The following is a 17,312-nucleotide window of genomic DNA, read 5'->3' as shown; positions in this document are numbered from 1 at the left end:
ACAAGGACTCTAAACTTTATGCCCTACATAAGAGTAAGGGTCCTACTCCCGAACCCGACAATTTAAGCCCTACACAAGAACCAAGGTCCTATACAAGAACTTGGTGGGTTATGCCCTACACAAGAGCCAAGGTCCTACTCTCGAACCTAATATTTATGCCCTACACAAGAGCAAGGGTCCTACTCTCGAACCTGACACGTATTCTCCCGTCGAAGGCATACAAAAGAACTTTAGTTGGTTTCTCCTTAGGCTAACCAACAACCTTGGTCCTACACAAGAACCACGAAATTTAAACCCTATGGAAGAACCAAGGTCTTACGAAAGAACCTGAGTGAGTTTAAACACAAATTCTTGCACTCCAACCTACACAAGGAAGGAGTACAAACATGGACTCATACACATGAAACTTACTTGTCAAATTGAGTCCATTTTGATGCTCCTATTGGGTTACTTAATTTTCGCTCTCCCGTGCTTCAATCAGCTCCCTAATGCTCCCCTGATTATGTTGCCGCCACTTCGTCAAGGCTTCAGCTCCACGATCAATCACCTTGCTTGTAATGCTCCCTTGAGGTGACCAAGGTAATAGGAAATGGGTTGAATCTCTTACAACTAATGGAAAGTTGTTTTCTTAGGGGATTCAACTAGATGGGTCTCCTAGATGATTTGGACAATGGTTTGCTAAGATTTCTTAAGTCCAATCTCCAGGAAATGTAAGAGTTCAAGCAAATCTCAATGTTGAGGTTGGAATCCTCATTAGAGTTGAAATCTCAAAGGGAATTGCTTATAACTTAATGGAGTAGAGCTTGGGATTAGGGATATGTATATGGAATCACCCTACCTTTGGTTGCTCCAAAAATCCATCATGATGCCCAAGAACTGAATGCTCTTTATAAAAAGTTCGAGCTCCAACGGTCAAAAAACAGATTGAAAATGGCTCTATCGATATCATTAAAAGTCCTTCGATATCATCGAAGGGTTCCTCAATGCCATTGAACAATCCAAACAATATATGTCATTTTCTTGCTAGATAATTTTGGACCATTATCGATGTCATCAACTTACCTTCGATTGCATTGACATTAGGTCATTGATGTCATCGAAGGAGCTTTGATGTCATTGAGAAAATCAGAGGAAAAATCCAAAACCTTGATGGGCAATTCTGACTCTCAATCAATGCCATCGAGGGGACTTCGATGTCATCGAAACATAAGTTTCGATGTCATCAAAGGGACCTCAATGCTATCGAGAATTTCATAGTAAAATTCAGTTTGATTGCTGGACATCCCTGACTCTCGATCGATGTCATTGACCAGGTCTTCGATGTCATTGAAGATTGTTCAATGGTAGCTTAATGCCATCAAACATCACTTGAAAACTGTTGTTTTGAGTAATCTTTTACACCGCGGCTCCTAACCTCTTTTGAGCTTATTTATCATGTTTTTCTTAGTCTCCTAAGGTTAAGGGATGAAAAATTATGTATTCCTATAGGGTCAAAATCATTTAGAGGTATATGGGTTATTTCGAGTCAAGAGTCAGGGTCACCAAGGCACTTGTTTTACCTGTTGTTGCTTCCTTGATGCTTCAGTTTTGCTTGTGTCTTCGGTCTTGACTTTGCAAAGGCTCAACCAACTACTTACACAATGACTCACGTAATTGACAAATAAGGTACAAAAATCAATGCACTAACAAAAAATAACTCACTTCTTAATCTTCAAAACACCTCGTGATCCATGAAATGAAATGTATGAAATGAAATGTATGTGTTTATCCATCTCTTGACTCAAAATAGGAGCAGGTTTTTTTTTTTTTTAAACACGCGCACACATACCCCGACACACTCACGCTAGTGGAATTTCACCACCTATGGATACTCGAACCCTTGATAGGGTGTTGAAACTCCTAAGAGTCTACCACCCGAGCAAGAGTAGGGATCCAAAAATGGGGGCAGGTTTGAAAAAGATATTAGAGTGTCTAGAGTTGGGCCAGGGCCTTCATAACACCTTCTCCCTGTGATTGGAATTTAGTTGGATGGATTGGTTCTGTTTAGGACAGCATATCTGGGGCCGTACTCATGACAACAGTTGGCATATTCTTCCATATCTGTTCAGGTCCAAAGCCTGTGTGTGATGCATCATTGAATCTTTTTCTCTAACTAGGAGTTGCCAAAATCAATCAGAGCCTCCTGTGGTCCACCTATCTTTGAATGCTTTTCATTTTTTTAGTTCAAGTCATAAATTATCTAGTAAAATGGATGGACAGAGTTGATCAAATACATAAATCAAGGTCGGCCCCATAGAGTTTACTCAGTACGCTTAGCGACTTGTTCAGTACGCAATCCGCTTCCGTCCTTATCAAAGCTCTTTTTTAAAACTTTAAAGGAGAATTTGACAATTCACCGAACGAATCTTTGAATTTGGCACTGATTGTGAACACATCCACTGATCAGATGGTTAGGATTTCACGCAATGATTTGGAATTTCCACTATGGCACATGAAACTGTGTGTCCAGTGGATGAACGGTCCAGATCAGCAAGTAATGGACCACTTGCACAGTTAGTATCGGTGTATTCCATCCGACCATTTCGCACAAAACAAAAGCTGCTTATTTAATTTATGGAGTTTGATCCTAAGGGTGGTCCACCCGATTCCAGCCGTCATTCTTGACCGTCCAATTCTATTGCAGAAAAATGATATGGAACAGCTGGTAGAACTAAAATTAGGTAGACCAATCAGAGAATAACAACTGGCTTTTATGAATACTTTTCCATGATTTTCTAAAGAGGTCAGATAGCTTAACGTAGCAATAGATGTGTGGGACCCACTGTGGTGTTTTGATGACATCCAATCAGTCCATCATGTGATACCCCTCCTATTATCCTTAGCTTCCAAAGCTCAGGTACGTCCATAACTCAGGTGGTCCACACGTGTTGTGGCCCATCTGAGTTTTAAAAGCCGTGATTGTTTGGGTCTCCATTCATCCTAATTGGATGGATCTTCTGAATGAATAAAAGATGGAAATATACAAAAGACAGTTGAGAGCCTCACGTCACGTGCAATTCGGAAGTTTTTTTTAACGGTGGGCATCCCTCTCTTAACTGTTCCTGTGGTGTGGCCTACCTGAGTCTTGGATCAGCTTGAATTTTAGGTGCCAACGTGAGAAATTAAAAGACACACATAATGATCCGAATGGATGTCATAAAAAAATCATGGTGGGCCCCACAGGTCGATCCCATATTGCCTTAGTTAGTGTAAAAAATAATAATAATAAAAGTCAATACAATTCAAGTCTTTGGTAGCAATCGTGCTAGGCTCATGTAGGGGCCATATTAGGGGGGCCTTGGACGGTTATGAAATTAATCTTCTTTTAGGGAATGAAAGGGTGAGATTCAATGAACATAAACAATAATCTGATTGGCGTATGGGTGGAAATAATGCTTCATGAAGCTTGGTAATTATGGGGAAAGAAAAAGTCAAGGGATGTTTAATAGAGCAGACTATCCGGAAAATGCCACTTATTTGTTTCATCTGTAGCAGGGCCCACTAGATGGCCACGTCTCACCCATTTCTACATTTTCTTTTTTTTTTAATAACTTTTCCAACGTCTCCAACACACTACTCTTTTGAGATATTTTTAAAAGGAAATCGGGTTGGTGGTTAGAATATGTTTGGCTTTGCTAAAAAGCTTTTTTTTTAATTTAATTTTGAAAATCAGTTTTTTAGGCTTTAAATGTGATTGGTTAGTTAATTAATTAATTAATTTTAAAAAATTATTTTTATTTCTAACCACCAAAAGCACACTAGTGTAGAGCCAGATATAATACGCGTGTGCCATCATGGCACGTAGGTTCAAAATCAAATCATTCCACTGGTTGGTCTGACCATTATTTTTCTAAAATTAATATAGTTTAAAAGGTGAGTCCAATATTGGAAACAGGTGGATGGGTTAGAAAACTTCAGCAAGTGTTAAGAGTTCTATATTTAATTTACAAATTGTGACTTGCCTGACTAATAGATCTAACTAATTCTTAGGCTAGGGCATGAATATAATAGTGCCTTTCTAATGGATGAATTAGATCTGAGACACGTGTCATGATGGCAAACATGTAGCTTGTACATAAATTGTTTTGGGCTAAGAAAATCTTATATCTCATATTTAGAGAAGCTAGACAAATGGACTTTATTATATAACTACTGCCCACTGTAATGACTGTGCAACATCCACTCTATTCATTTGTCACATCATTTTAGGGTATGACTCGAAAATGTATTAAATCAAGACTTAAGTGGTCCACGGTCACAGGTAGAGCTGGGCATCGAGTCAAGTTAGACCAAGTTAGGGCTAACTTGACTCAATCCAGTTTTGAAATAGGCCTAACCCAAACTCAATCCGACTCGATACCGAGTCCAGCATGCCTAACTCAATCCGAGTTCGGTCTGGCCTGGACTGATCCGGACCGAGTCCAATCCTGTCAGGAGCACCGAGTCAAGTCGAATTGGCACCGAGTCGGATTGAGAGATGAGGGAGGGAGGGAGTGGAGAGGACAGAGAGGAGGAGGAGGGTGATGGTGGTGGGTGGTTGCCAGGCTTGGAAGAGGAGGATTGGGGGGGGTTGGGATCGGGTTGGGGTAGGGTTAGAGAGTCGGATCAAGTCGAGTCTAATTGGATCAAGTTTCGAGTCGAGTTACTGGGTAACTCGAACTCGACTCAGTTTAAGTTCGGATTGGGCAAAGCTTACTTGGTTCAGACCGACTAACCCATTCAGTTCAGGTCGAGTCGGATCGAAACGAGTCAGACGAGTCAAGTTAGCCGAATCGAGTCGTCTCGTGCCTACCTCTAGTCACAGGGAAACACTAGGAATTCAATGGTCGTTGTTGGAACGTTCATAGGGAAAATGTTTTTTTATGCATGTTTACCAAACTTGTACTTTTTTAGATAAGCAATTCTCTAGTATGCAATGCCAAATAGACCCTCATAGATTAGTCAATTATATTAAGTTTTGTCTCACTTTTGTCATTAATTACTGAGTTCGGATCATAATCATTTTAGAATTAAGGAATTGTCAATGTAAAAAGTCAGTTGGACAGTTTTAATTCATCATTGCAATCACTAAGCCTTATCTCAACTAATTGAGGTTGGTTACGAAATCTTATTTTATCATTCCATTCCATCAACGGCTATATCTACAATTAGATTATAGGTTGTAAAGTCCTTCATCCAATTGTTTTAGGTTTTTTCACTTGTCCTTTTAAAGCTTTAACTTGAACTTATTCACTCCTAACCAAAGCAGTTCTTGGTCTACACTATACATGGCTAGACCATATAAGCTACTTTTCCACATCTTATTACATGTTAGTGACATTCGTAAGTTTTCTAGGATGCATTACTTCCAACTTAATTATTCCATGTCTTGCAATCACTCATTTTAACATTCTCATTTCAGCTACCACCCGACAGATAACTTTCAACGTGTCATTTGCATATGACATCCAACCCATATGATAGGTTGGCCCCACCAAAAGGATCATGCCATGTAAAAATGCTTCATTGATTCATTAAGTGGACTGGACTTGTTTTTTTCTCTTTTTTTTTTCTTTTTTTTTTTTTTTGGTTATTTATGAGCGGCTATATATATTATTCTCTACTATCTAGCCCTGATAAATGAATGTAACTGATTTTCAAACATGTTGATCCTCATGGTTGGAGTAATCTGTTGGAGGGGGTAAATGTAGCATGCACATGCTAGGTTGGAAAATATCCATTGGGCAGACGATAAACTTGTCATCCAATCGATTGAATGTGATCATTTCTCTTACTTAATTGCAATTTTTTACCGTTTATTTTTAGAGGTTGTTTTGATTTGAGAAAAAATGTGTCCTAGCAAACAGTAAAAATAGTTATATACATATCCATGATTTATCAATCTACGCACAAAATCAATTTACCCTTAAACAAGAAATCATGGATGTATAACCCTTTAATCATAGATTGTCTCTGGTAGAGAGGTCCAACTAGTTCTTAATGACACTCTACGACTTCAATGCACATGAAAATCCCACTTATGCTTTTGCACATGTATGATATGTTCTAATATAGCACATGTATAATTGTCCAAGTTTAGGCATACCATTTATACATATGCCAGTATTAATTTTCAAGTACATATATCAAATATGTACATGCACATATGTAAAGATGCTACTAACACGTCCATGACTTGCTAGACCAGATAGCATCCCACGGATTTCCAGTCGCAATACAACTTATTCCGAATCCAAACAAGACCTCATGGAAGACAATGTCATTTTCAGATAACAAGACATACTACCGAGCCTTGTCCTGGATGGGGACTTATTTTTAATTTTTTTTTAAAAAAAAATGAGGGTTGGTAGTTGTAAATATCAAGATTACCTGGCAAATAAGAAAATCAGCTTGCTGACTTTAGCAATGTAGTTAGCCGTACCACACTTATTCCTACCTCCACGTGATTATTAAAACAAGTGAAGTCATTTGATGCTCCACCAGAGTATATATATACAGCATATTCCGTACTGAGTTTATCCAAGTACATGACGTATGAGACTATTGACCTGATGGGCCCCAACTTGGACAGCAGATTCCCTATGATCAACCAACATCGGATGATCACAGCCATCCATCCTTTGGCAATGATGACCTGTCATCTTCTTAACCACTAGGGGTGTCAACGGGCAGGGTACATGAGTGGCTATACCCATACCCACCAATGATTACTGCACTTATATCAATATCCATGTCCAGCTGAAGTGGGCACCTATAATCATACCGTTTGATGTTGATCTGATCGAACGGTTCGAGAGATACTTGGCAAATCCCACATCCATATCTAGGTCCATCTGATCGGAGGTTAGGATCAGCAGACATATGCCATACTTATAAAAAAGACCCTCATGTGAGAGGAGGGAACATGTGATAAAGAGATCTGGGCTCTTTACTCGGTGGGCCAAGAATTCTTGCCTGAACCTGACCCGTGACCCTCTGACCTGGTCCAACCTATTTAAAAATTCATCAAGACCCGTTTTATTATAGACGGCTTGACCCGTCACACCATGACCTAACACAGGTTTAAGAATGGAATACAACACTAAAGACAGACATGCATTAAAAATGAAGATAAAAAATAAAATCATTTATGTTTGTCTTATATATTTTGTTTTAGATTTTAGGTGGGTCAGATTAATCTGGGATCTATCGATTCAGTTTGGTTCGGTTCTGGTCTTATCAAATTATGTTAGGATGTCAACCCAAAAATAAGGTAGATCAAAAATGCAAGTGAGCCATGCTACAAGAAATATTATGGATTGAATGCCCACCATTGAAATTTTATTGGGCCCCACAAAAGTTTTGGATAAGGATGGTGATGTGAAGCAGGTCCCGAACAGTTTCATGGCCAAGATGGATCAGAAAAGGCCTGATCGACGACAGAAGTGATCCGGACCATTAGACCTTAAATCGGGCGTATCTGACAATCCGGAATGAGTTATCAGGCGTAAAATATATAATTTTGGGGTAGAACGAGCTATGTAGCGGGGTTGCGCAAGCCAGATTGTGAAATACCCCTTGATCGACAATTGTTTCCCTATTTTAATTCCGTTTGTACTATAAATAGTAGGTTTTAGTTTGATTATAACTCTTCATCCATTAGGTTCTAGGAGCTGCGCCCAACATAAAATGAGCTTAGAATAATTAGGAGAACAACTTAGTGAAGCCAAATAGGACACGTGCTATTTTTGGCCGAAAACCTTGCACACTAGTAGATATCAAGACCGTCTATAAATAGTGAGTTTACTATTTATAGTAAGTTGCGAATTCTAGGTTTATTTCTATTTTCTTGCTTCTTTTTCCCGTGGATTCTAGTGGTCTCTTAGAGGCGTCCAGAGAAACTCTATGGAAGACGATGCTCAACTTCATCACATTCATCCCTGCGCCAGATGGTATTTGTCTTTTACCTGCATCCTAGTGATAATGAACATACGAATGGGTGGGATGGCATGTTAAAATCACAGTAAGCCCCCAAGAAGACTTCAATGGTGGGTGTGTTTCCATCCAAATGTTTCCTGTGGCTCCATTGAGTTTTGGATCACGTTGCGAAACTAATGGACGGAGTGGATGCCACGCAAATATCGTGGTGGGTCCCACAGAGCTTTGGGTTTCATGGAATCCTTGCAATAGGGTCACACGCAACTCCCGTCCCACAAAGAAGCCTTGAGTCCTTGCACCCGATTTGCTTTACAAGGCATTTACGAGTGCATGTCCCCAGCAAAGAGTAAGTTCCTGTGGGCAGAGGCTATGTGGGGCCACTGTGATGTACGTTAGAAATCCACTCCATCCATCAGTTTCACAAGCTAGCAATAGGACAGCATCCTAAAAATTATGTAGATTCAAAACTCAGGTAGGCCACACGATTTGAAACAGTGAAAATGGAAACAGCAACCATTGAAACATTTGCAATCTAGCTAGATGTTTATACGATATTCAAACTGTTCATAAGGTTATTCCCATTGGGGTGAACTGAAAGCACAAACATTAGCCATATCCAAAACTTTTATCGCCCCACAAAGGTTTCAATGGTGGCCGCTCAATCCCCACCGTTTCCTGTGATGTGATCCACTTGAGTTTTGGATCTGCTTCCTTTTTGGGCTCCTGTCCTACCATGAGCTTGCCAAACTGATGCATGAAGTGGATTCTCACCGCCATTGTGGAGTCCCCATAGGACGCGGTTTGGCTAGTGATGCTGCCACGAGCCAGGTGGCTAGTGGTCGGTGCCATGTGGACCCCACAATGATGTATATACTTTATCCATGCCGTCCATCCATTTTGAAAGATAATTTTAGGGCTTGATACAAAAAAATGAGGTAGATCCAAATCTCAGTTGGACCACACCATGGGAAAACAGTATTGATTGAATTTCCACCATTTAAAACCTGCTAGGGCCCACTGTAATGGTTATTTGACATCTAATTTAAAACCTGCTAGGGCCCACTGTAATGGTTATTTGACATCTAACCTGTTGATTAGGTCATACAGACTTGGATGAAGGGAAAAAAAAATATCATCTTGATCCAAAACTTTTGTGGCCCCCAATAAGTTTTTAACGGTAGGCATTCAATCAACACTGTGCGGTCCAATTAAGATTTGGATCAACCTCATTTTTGGGTTCATACTATAAAATGATCTTTAAGAATGAGTGGACGGTATGGATGAAACACATACATCATGGTGGGCCCACAGAGAACTGACAATCCGTTTCGGGCCCCATATAGCTTGTGTGTATGAGAACTTTCTGTTGGCGGGAACACAGGCAATTCAGGTGTAGATGTTCTACCATTTCGCATGGCCACGTGGTGATCCAGGCCGTCCATCCATACGGTAGTGATATAGATGGGAGACGTGCTCAGAAATACTCTTTACCCATACAAGTATGGGATAGAAAAACAAGAAACGCACAAATGAGGCACACGACCCTGATCACAATCCTATATATCAATTCAAATAGGGGATGACTCAAAATCCATCCAGATGTAGAAACCACATCCGTCCATTCATTACCTTTTTTAAGCATTGATGTATTTTGCCTCTAAAATCTTCTATTTGAATATCGTGAACCACAATAAGATACAACATAACGCCAGATTACACCGTTAGATCTACCGATTTAACGGATGAAAATAGAAGGAAGCACACCAAAGATGCACAAGCCTCAGCTACGGATGAGAAGGGGAACTTGGACACACCTCAGGATCTAAATAGTGGGAAGAACTCATATCTAGCACAAATAAGGAGCAAGAAATAGAAAGATGAAATGAGATACGGAATTCCTCAGTGGTCCAGCAAACAAAAACCTAAGACCCATCCTTATAGTATGGGCAGTCATTAGTGGGTGGCCTCCTTAAGGAAAGGCTTTCCCTTGTTTATCTTACAAGAGAGGCCTCTTTCACATTTCCTACAAGTCTCACCAATTAATTCAAGGAAAAAATCAGTTCGACAGTTATAAAACATATTCCTCTTTTTAAAATATCCTCCATTGATATTGTGGGCCTAGTTTGTTTTGCCAATTACCCAGCAATGTAAAGGAAATATGCCATCGTTATAAGTTTACCACCACCAAACCAAATATGAGATGCGTCGATTTAATGCATATGAATTCATGATTTAATGCATATGAATTCATGAGTGTTTACATACACCTAATTTGATTGTGTTAGATATAGCAACTCAAATAATGCCACATGGTAACAAGATTTCAATAAGAGACAAATAGAAGATCTTTTTTGCTCCTCTAACTATCAAATTTGATCTGAATACAAAGAGTCGTAAATAGCCCAAAAAGGATAAATCCAGTTGGCTACGATCATGCGACATGTCACATATTTTACTCACATTGTCGAGTCAACTACTCACCTCAGTAGCCTCATGACCGATAACAGATAACGAACGAAATATTGTAGTGACAAATTCGGCCGATACATCATAGCGTCAATGTCATGGCGTCATACAAAAGAGACCCAAATGGCTTAAACTTCTCAAAGAAGCAACGAAGAGGCAGCACCAAGTTGGCCGATTCAGTGCATGACGTACATTTGAGTGAAAGAAATGATAAAGATCATTTACCTGTGGTGTCCTACAAAGAAACCTCGCTTATGTAATAGACTCAAAATGTGCACACAACCAATAGTCAACCCACGACAAATGACTAACACACATGGCATTACATAATAGGCCACAACTGTTTACGAGTGCAGATGGTTATTTCTACATCAGCAAATGTAAGGAATGGCTACAAAAATCTCTTTCTAACTACTGGCTAAGATTTCTATAAATATGAGGAAATCGAAGAGCTTTGTACCCTTGCCAACATAACACAACAAAACTCTACAGCATAACACTGCTAATCCTAGTTTAGCTCTTAGTGTAATCCAATCCAAGTAAGTGGTTACACTAGACAGACTTTAGCGTAAGAGGAGTGTAATTCAATCTATCTATGCTGGACCAACTTAGCTTAGCTTATAGTATAATTCCCTTCATTTACATCCGATTCATTGGACAAGGAAGACCCTAGTTTAAGACCTCGTCATCTATGCCATAATCACTACACTGCTAGGGATTTTCTCGTTTCTCTTTTTTGCAAGTATTTATCTTTGATAAATATGATTTTTTTTCATTTTCTAATTATTCTCATAATGTGTTACGGTAACCAAAAAATTCTATCAACTGAGAGGCAAAACGAATTCATTAGAATGATGAACCCTCCTTTTTGCAAATCGCCTAGTTTATATTACGAGTGGCTAAATAAACGATCGAATAGTTAAGATCTCGATCTCTTAGTCTATGTCGATGCTTAAGGTCAAAGGCATTCAGTTCAAAGCGACTCGTATCAAGCTCTGGCATGCCCAGCATTGCACACATGTATCAACAACTGAATTTTAAGCCAACAAATGAGATAGGGAAGGGAATATGTAATCATTGCACATCTTCATGGCATTACCCTGAAATCCAAAATCCAAATAGTGGCATCAATTTATTCTGGTAATGATTCGATATTACTTTATATAGAAATATCATCATTACAATTTTAGCGTCAATAAACTAAACACGGGAATCAACGGTCAAATACAAATATTGTCAAGAGACATGTAAAATAATTGTAATCATTACACATTTCTTTTATATTACTAATTGGTGAAACAAACAAATATTATATTTGAAGTGTTTTGCTAACTTCATCTTCATGGACACATTAGCAATGACTCCAAACCTTTTAAATGGCACCCAAGGTGACCTATCATCAGTCTAAATCATTTATTTATTCATATAACTGTGAGCAAGAAATGATGCAATAATTACGCCGATTAGATGATCCTACCCATTGGAATGGAGCCAATTCGTTACAACCGTCCATTGTTTACGAGCCAAAAATCACATGGTTAGAATCAGTCAATGTCCGGCGTAGAGGTTCTCGTCGCCCCATGATGAGAGCTTGAGAACCATTTTTTACCCATTTTTAACATGTGAGCCCCCACGGCTTTCTCGGAGCACCTATAACACTGTTGGGATGACCACTTGTGTATGCCACAACTATCACAAGTCTTCTGGCTCCAAAGACTCCGAAGACAGAGAACCAATAAGCGGTCTATGTAATACAACAAAACACCTTCTCTAGTTTTACCTCTTAATCAAGGATTTTTCCCAATGATACAATTAAAGGCCTATGCCAAACCATGTAACAGCCCTTAGACATTAATGAAAGTCACTCATCATAACTTTCTTTGGGTGCACGGCATGTAGGCATTTGAACACTTAACAATTCTCCAATGGAAACAATAATTCCCCGATGTAATCAGTGGATCGTGAACTCCCCTCCCATTAAATACTGACTTTCTTACACCCGCCTGGCTAATCAGATAAAGTTATCTGATGTCATTACCTCCCAATTGTCAAACCCATGATGCCAACCACAGCTATATAAGCGCCTAATACCCAACAGCTAACAAAAACATCAAAACATTCTATCCGAACTTCGAATCATAAAAAATACGTTGTCTCAATTGTTTTGTTTCTCCGGTCAATCTTGACTTTCCACTTTCATGCTATTGATCAGAAGAGGATCGCCTAATTTGCATGATTCTCGCATCATAGCTTAATCCTAGTTGTACGAATGAATGAATGGTTCGGGTTGACAATAGGTCACCCCATGTGCCATTTAAAAGGTTTGGCAACATTAGTAATGTGCCCATGAAGGTGGGTGGGGATGTTAGCAAAACCCATATTTAAAATATTATCATTATATTTATATTTTTACATAAATTAACACTAAAATTTCAAACATTCTTAGGTCCAAAGATGCAACATACCTGCTCCTTTACATGCAAATCCAAGTCGACAACTTCATATTTCAATGATCTGAGGCATCAGATCTCTACGACCTCTCATCCTCACTAGGAAGATCATAGTGTGCCAAATCCAAATACAGATTATAAATGAGACATCTTATTTTGCCATTTGCCTACCTAGATCTTATTGAATCACATTGATTGAGCATGTTTAAATCCCGCATGAGCTAGTGATCAAAACTTAACATTTGTCTATTGAATGCACTTATTCTAATATCAAGTTTTCATGATTGTGCAAAAATTTCAATTAAATCACATTTTAGAAAATATTCAACATATATAAAATATAAAACTTTTCTAAAATAGTTCATAACATTCATTGATAAAGCACTAGTATGGAACCAAGAAATAGGCTTCTTATAGGGTACGTTTGGCATCTCTATAAATAAGAGCTAATTGACTTTTATATATATATATATATATAGACACACACACACACACACACTTTTAGGTTGTTTGGTAAATGTCTAATTATGAGGCCTATTTGTTTAGAAAGTAGCCACTTGATTGAGAGTCTACCCTTATGTAGTGATGTTTTATGTAATTGTGGCTTTAATTTTATGTTTAATGGATTATGTTAATTTTGAAGCATGGAATATTATAATTTTATGTTTTTTATTTTCTTCAGCTTTTGTAATTTTTGTGATGCCTTTGTTGTTCCAAGGTTGTATAGACTTGCTTAGTCGAGATATACGATTGGCAAGGCCCGAATTGGTGGTGCTTATTTGAAGGCTATAAAATTTCTGCAGAATCAACAAAATTATATAGGTGGTGTGCTCCCTCCTTTCTAAAAAAGAAAAAGTAAACTTTACTGTAATTTTTATAAATAATTAAAACAGAACATAGTAGACATGGTTTGACATCAGACATGCTTTTTCAAACCAAAGCATTGGGCCGAAATTGTTGACATAGACATTCTTTTTCATCCCTTTGACAAACCAAAGCCTTAGGCCAAAATGAGGCAACAGTTCTACAAGAACCCTTTTTTTCTTTTTAAAAAATACGAGCAAGCCCAGAGTGGGCTAGTTTTCCGACTAATTATATATCCCCTCCTCCCCCAAATATTCACAATAAAATCTACCATCTCCTGCCGAAAAAAAAAAGTACATTCCACAGTTACGTAAGGTCGAAACTATTTAATGATGTCAGACATTCTTTTTCATCCCTTTGACAAACCAAAGCCTTAGGCCAAAATGAGGCAACAGTTTTAAGAACCTTTTTTTTTTCTTTTTTAAAAATATGAGCAGGCCAGAGTGGGCTAGTTTTCCAACTAATTATATATCCCCTCCTCTCCCAAATATTCACAACAAAATCTACCGTCTCCTACAAAAAAAAAAAAGTACATTCCACGGTTACATAAGGTCCAAACTATTTAATGATGTTGGTTTCTTTTCTTCCTTTTTTTCTTTTCTTTCTTTGTTTTTTGCTTGAAAAAAAAAAAAAAAAGTGACCATTAATTGTACATGATTTTTATTACGAACTATATGGGCATTATTTAAATTAGAATGATTAGAATTATTTGTAGATGATTCTAACTGGACAGAGTTGATGATCCAAACAGATCCTACCATTCCTTGTAAAATGAACGTGTGAGATCCACAAAAAAGGGGCCCTAAGACTGAGGCCAAGTCCATCTCTTGAGCATGTAGAGAGGTATGTGGATGTTGCAACCTTTTAAATGTGTGAGATCAACCAAAAAAAAAAAGTTTAGATATCTTTTATAATAGAGTTGTTGTAATTTTTCAAAAATGACATCAAATGCCCCTACAATAAGCTCTTATTTGAATGTTTTACCAAACATGCTTATTTCAAATAAGAGCTTTATTTCCTCTAGAAAAAGTGACTTTACCAAACGAGCTTATTGTAAACAGGAGCTTTTTCAATAAGAGCTTATTAGAGTAACTCTTATTGAAAAGCTTTTATTGGATTAGACAAGAGATGCCAAACGGGCCCATATTTAATTAGAAATTTATCCTTCTTTAACCTACCTGTAAACTTATCATTGACATGGCCACTTTCCTAGCATTCTTTTAGCCCAATCTAATAAATATGCATGACCTTAAGAATGCATGGCAGAGTAGGGTTACCTTATCTTAGCTTTGTCACACAGTGAAGAGTATTAAGGGCACTGTAGTCACCCACTGCAGTGGCCACCTCGCATAGCAATGAGAATCAAGATCAATCACAGCATTTTTAGGTTAACAGTCCTAGCATGTATGATATGAGCACATTTTGTGATGCATCAATGATTGTTGGTCACATGATTATCACCGTCAATCAATCAAAAGATAGCTAATTATATAGGCTATCGCCATATATGAAAGTCATGTCAATCTTGTGGAGATCTCATCTTGATCATCTCTTCGATCAAGGCTAGAGATGCATCTAATAGCACACATGCATCTCAATATACATGACTCTATCTCTATGCTCAAATACAGGGATCGACACCCCTAACCCATTGAAAAAATATGGGTACATACCAATAGCATCTCCCAAACCAAAAAGAATGTGCATTAAAAAAAACTATCTCATGTATGTAAAGAAACCATAGTTTTATTAGCACAAATTAGTTTCATAATAATTGTTTAAATGTCATCAAAGTGGATGGAAAAATGACATATTTCTTATGGGCCACACACAATCCAACAATCTTAAACATCAAGCACTACTGGTTGGGTCAAAGGATCAGCCAACATATCATGAGCAGAAACATGACTAATGATAATCACACACTCAGCAACCTGCTCTCCAACAAAATGATATCTTGTCTTAACGTGCTTTGACCTCTTGTGAAATTTAGGATGAGTTAAGGCATTCTTCTTCAGAGGTATGTAGAGATTTATGTTTTCTCATTTCCAAGAATCCTTTTTTTTCCTTGGTTACTCATGCTTAAACACAAACTGATCTTGGGAGGCATTAACCATTTGCCTACATCACAGGCAATTAATAAGCAGCTTCGTTGATTGGCAATGGATACAGTGAATAAGAGGATCCTAGTTTAAAGGCTTCCATCTAACAGGATGCTAGACATTTCTAAGGTGGTTCGAATGGATGTATGTAATGGTGGAACATCTGCTGATGCTTATGAGCACAAGGACTGACTAGGCCATAATAGCGACTCATGAGGCCTTGGGTCTTGCATTTGAAGTTCATTAGGCTATGACAGAGACGTTTCTGCTAGTCTCCAATAGTTGCATTTTCATGACTAGTAAGCCTGGCTTCTCAATTTCAGAGTTTTTAATGAGATTATAGGTCTAACAATCTCAGGTGATGTACGCAAAGAGTATGTCCCAACTTGTTGGCTTTTGTGCCCTTCAAAGCTAATGAGACTCTTTTTTTTGTTGTTGTTCACACTACCAAACTAGAGGTCTACCAATCACAGGTTGCTGGCTTTTTTTAGGTTCTTATGGCTAGAAAGGAATGATCAGTGCTTAAGAAATTAGAAGAGGCAAGTTATGGAGGTATTTAGAAGGGCTAAGCACATGTAATAGAATGGGTGGTTGCATCAAAGGCTATTGTCCAATTTCTGGATAATTGGCTAGAGTTGTAATCTTTTTGTTCGTGTTTTGATCCTTTGTATTCTTTAGGCTGTGGCCTTTGATCAATAAAATAGTCTCTGTTCAAAAAAAAAAAATATTGTGTATTGATTTACATTAAGATGAAGAGAATATAATCTTATTTCAGATATTTGATGGATCAACTCATTTAGTAATATTACGATCTTGATTCTAATAGCATAGTTATATGAACTTATATAAGAGCTCTGTGTAATTAACTTGGAGTTTGCATCCTTGGAATGTAGACATTACTAATGATTTTTAAGGACTTGTATTATTAAGAACACATTTCCTTCTATGTGATATGATATCTTGGTCACAATCCATTGAAGTGATCAATTTTACAATTAGGATGCTTTGCTCTAGTTATTTTATTTTGGAATAATTTCATTATAGCTATCTAAAAAATTACACCTGCATATCATAGCTTTCGCCATGTTTTCGGTAGTGCTTGAAGCATAGCGTGTAGCATATGCTACATGGCGTATGCAGATATCATAGCTGTCTGCAAATTGTGGTCCATAACATGGATAGAGCACTAGATCAATTCGGACCATCCAAATTGTGGTCCATACTGTGAATTTGTCATGTTTCAATAATAAATAAATAAAATTTGAAAGGTAATGATTACTTTATTAGAAGACAAAAAGAGAACAAAAGGGAGAGTCAACCCGCTGAGATAGCGGAACAATTACTCTCCTAAAAAAAGCAGATTACATCCCTTTAGAATATCAACATTAGAAGCCCATTCGACTATTAACTGCTTCACTCTACAGACTAAGAACTCTGACGAGTTAGAGACACCCCTGAAGCACCTCCCATTCCT

The 17,312-nt window shown here is 38.0% G+C and overlaps 1 long non-coding RNA gene across 1 annotated transcript; it reads right to left on the bottom strand.

The window, feature by feature from the left end:
- Positions 1-11,264: 11,264 nt before the first annotated feature.
- LOC131229471 (uncharacterized) lies at positions 11,265-15,372 on the bottom strand. Its single transcript, XR_009163352.1, has 2 exons — positions 15,014-15,372; positions 11,265-11,522 (listed from the first exon to the last, which is right to left on the bottom strand). It is a non-coding gene; the product is annotated as an uncharacterized LOC131229471 (long non-coding RNA).
- Positions 15,373-17,312: the final 1,940 nt, after the last annotated feature.

This window comes from Magnolia sinica, chromosome 16 (assembly GCF_029962835.1).
Source record: "Magnolia sinica isolate HGM2019 chromosome 16, MsV1, whole genome shotgun sequence".
NCBI classification, from domain to species: Eukaryota; Viridiplantae; Streptophyta; class Magnoliopsida; order Magnoliales; family Magnoliaceae; genus Magnolia; species Magnolia sinica.
Note: the sequence above shows the minus strand (reverse complement) of the source record. Positions and strands in the feature narration are given on the sequence as shown.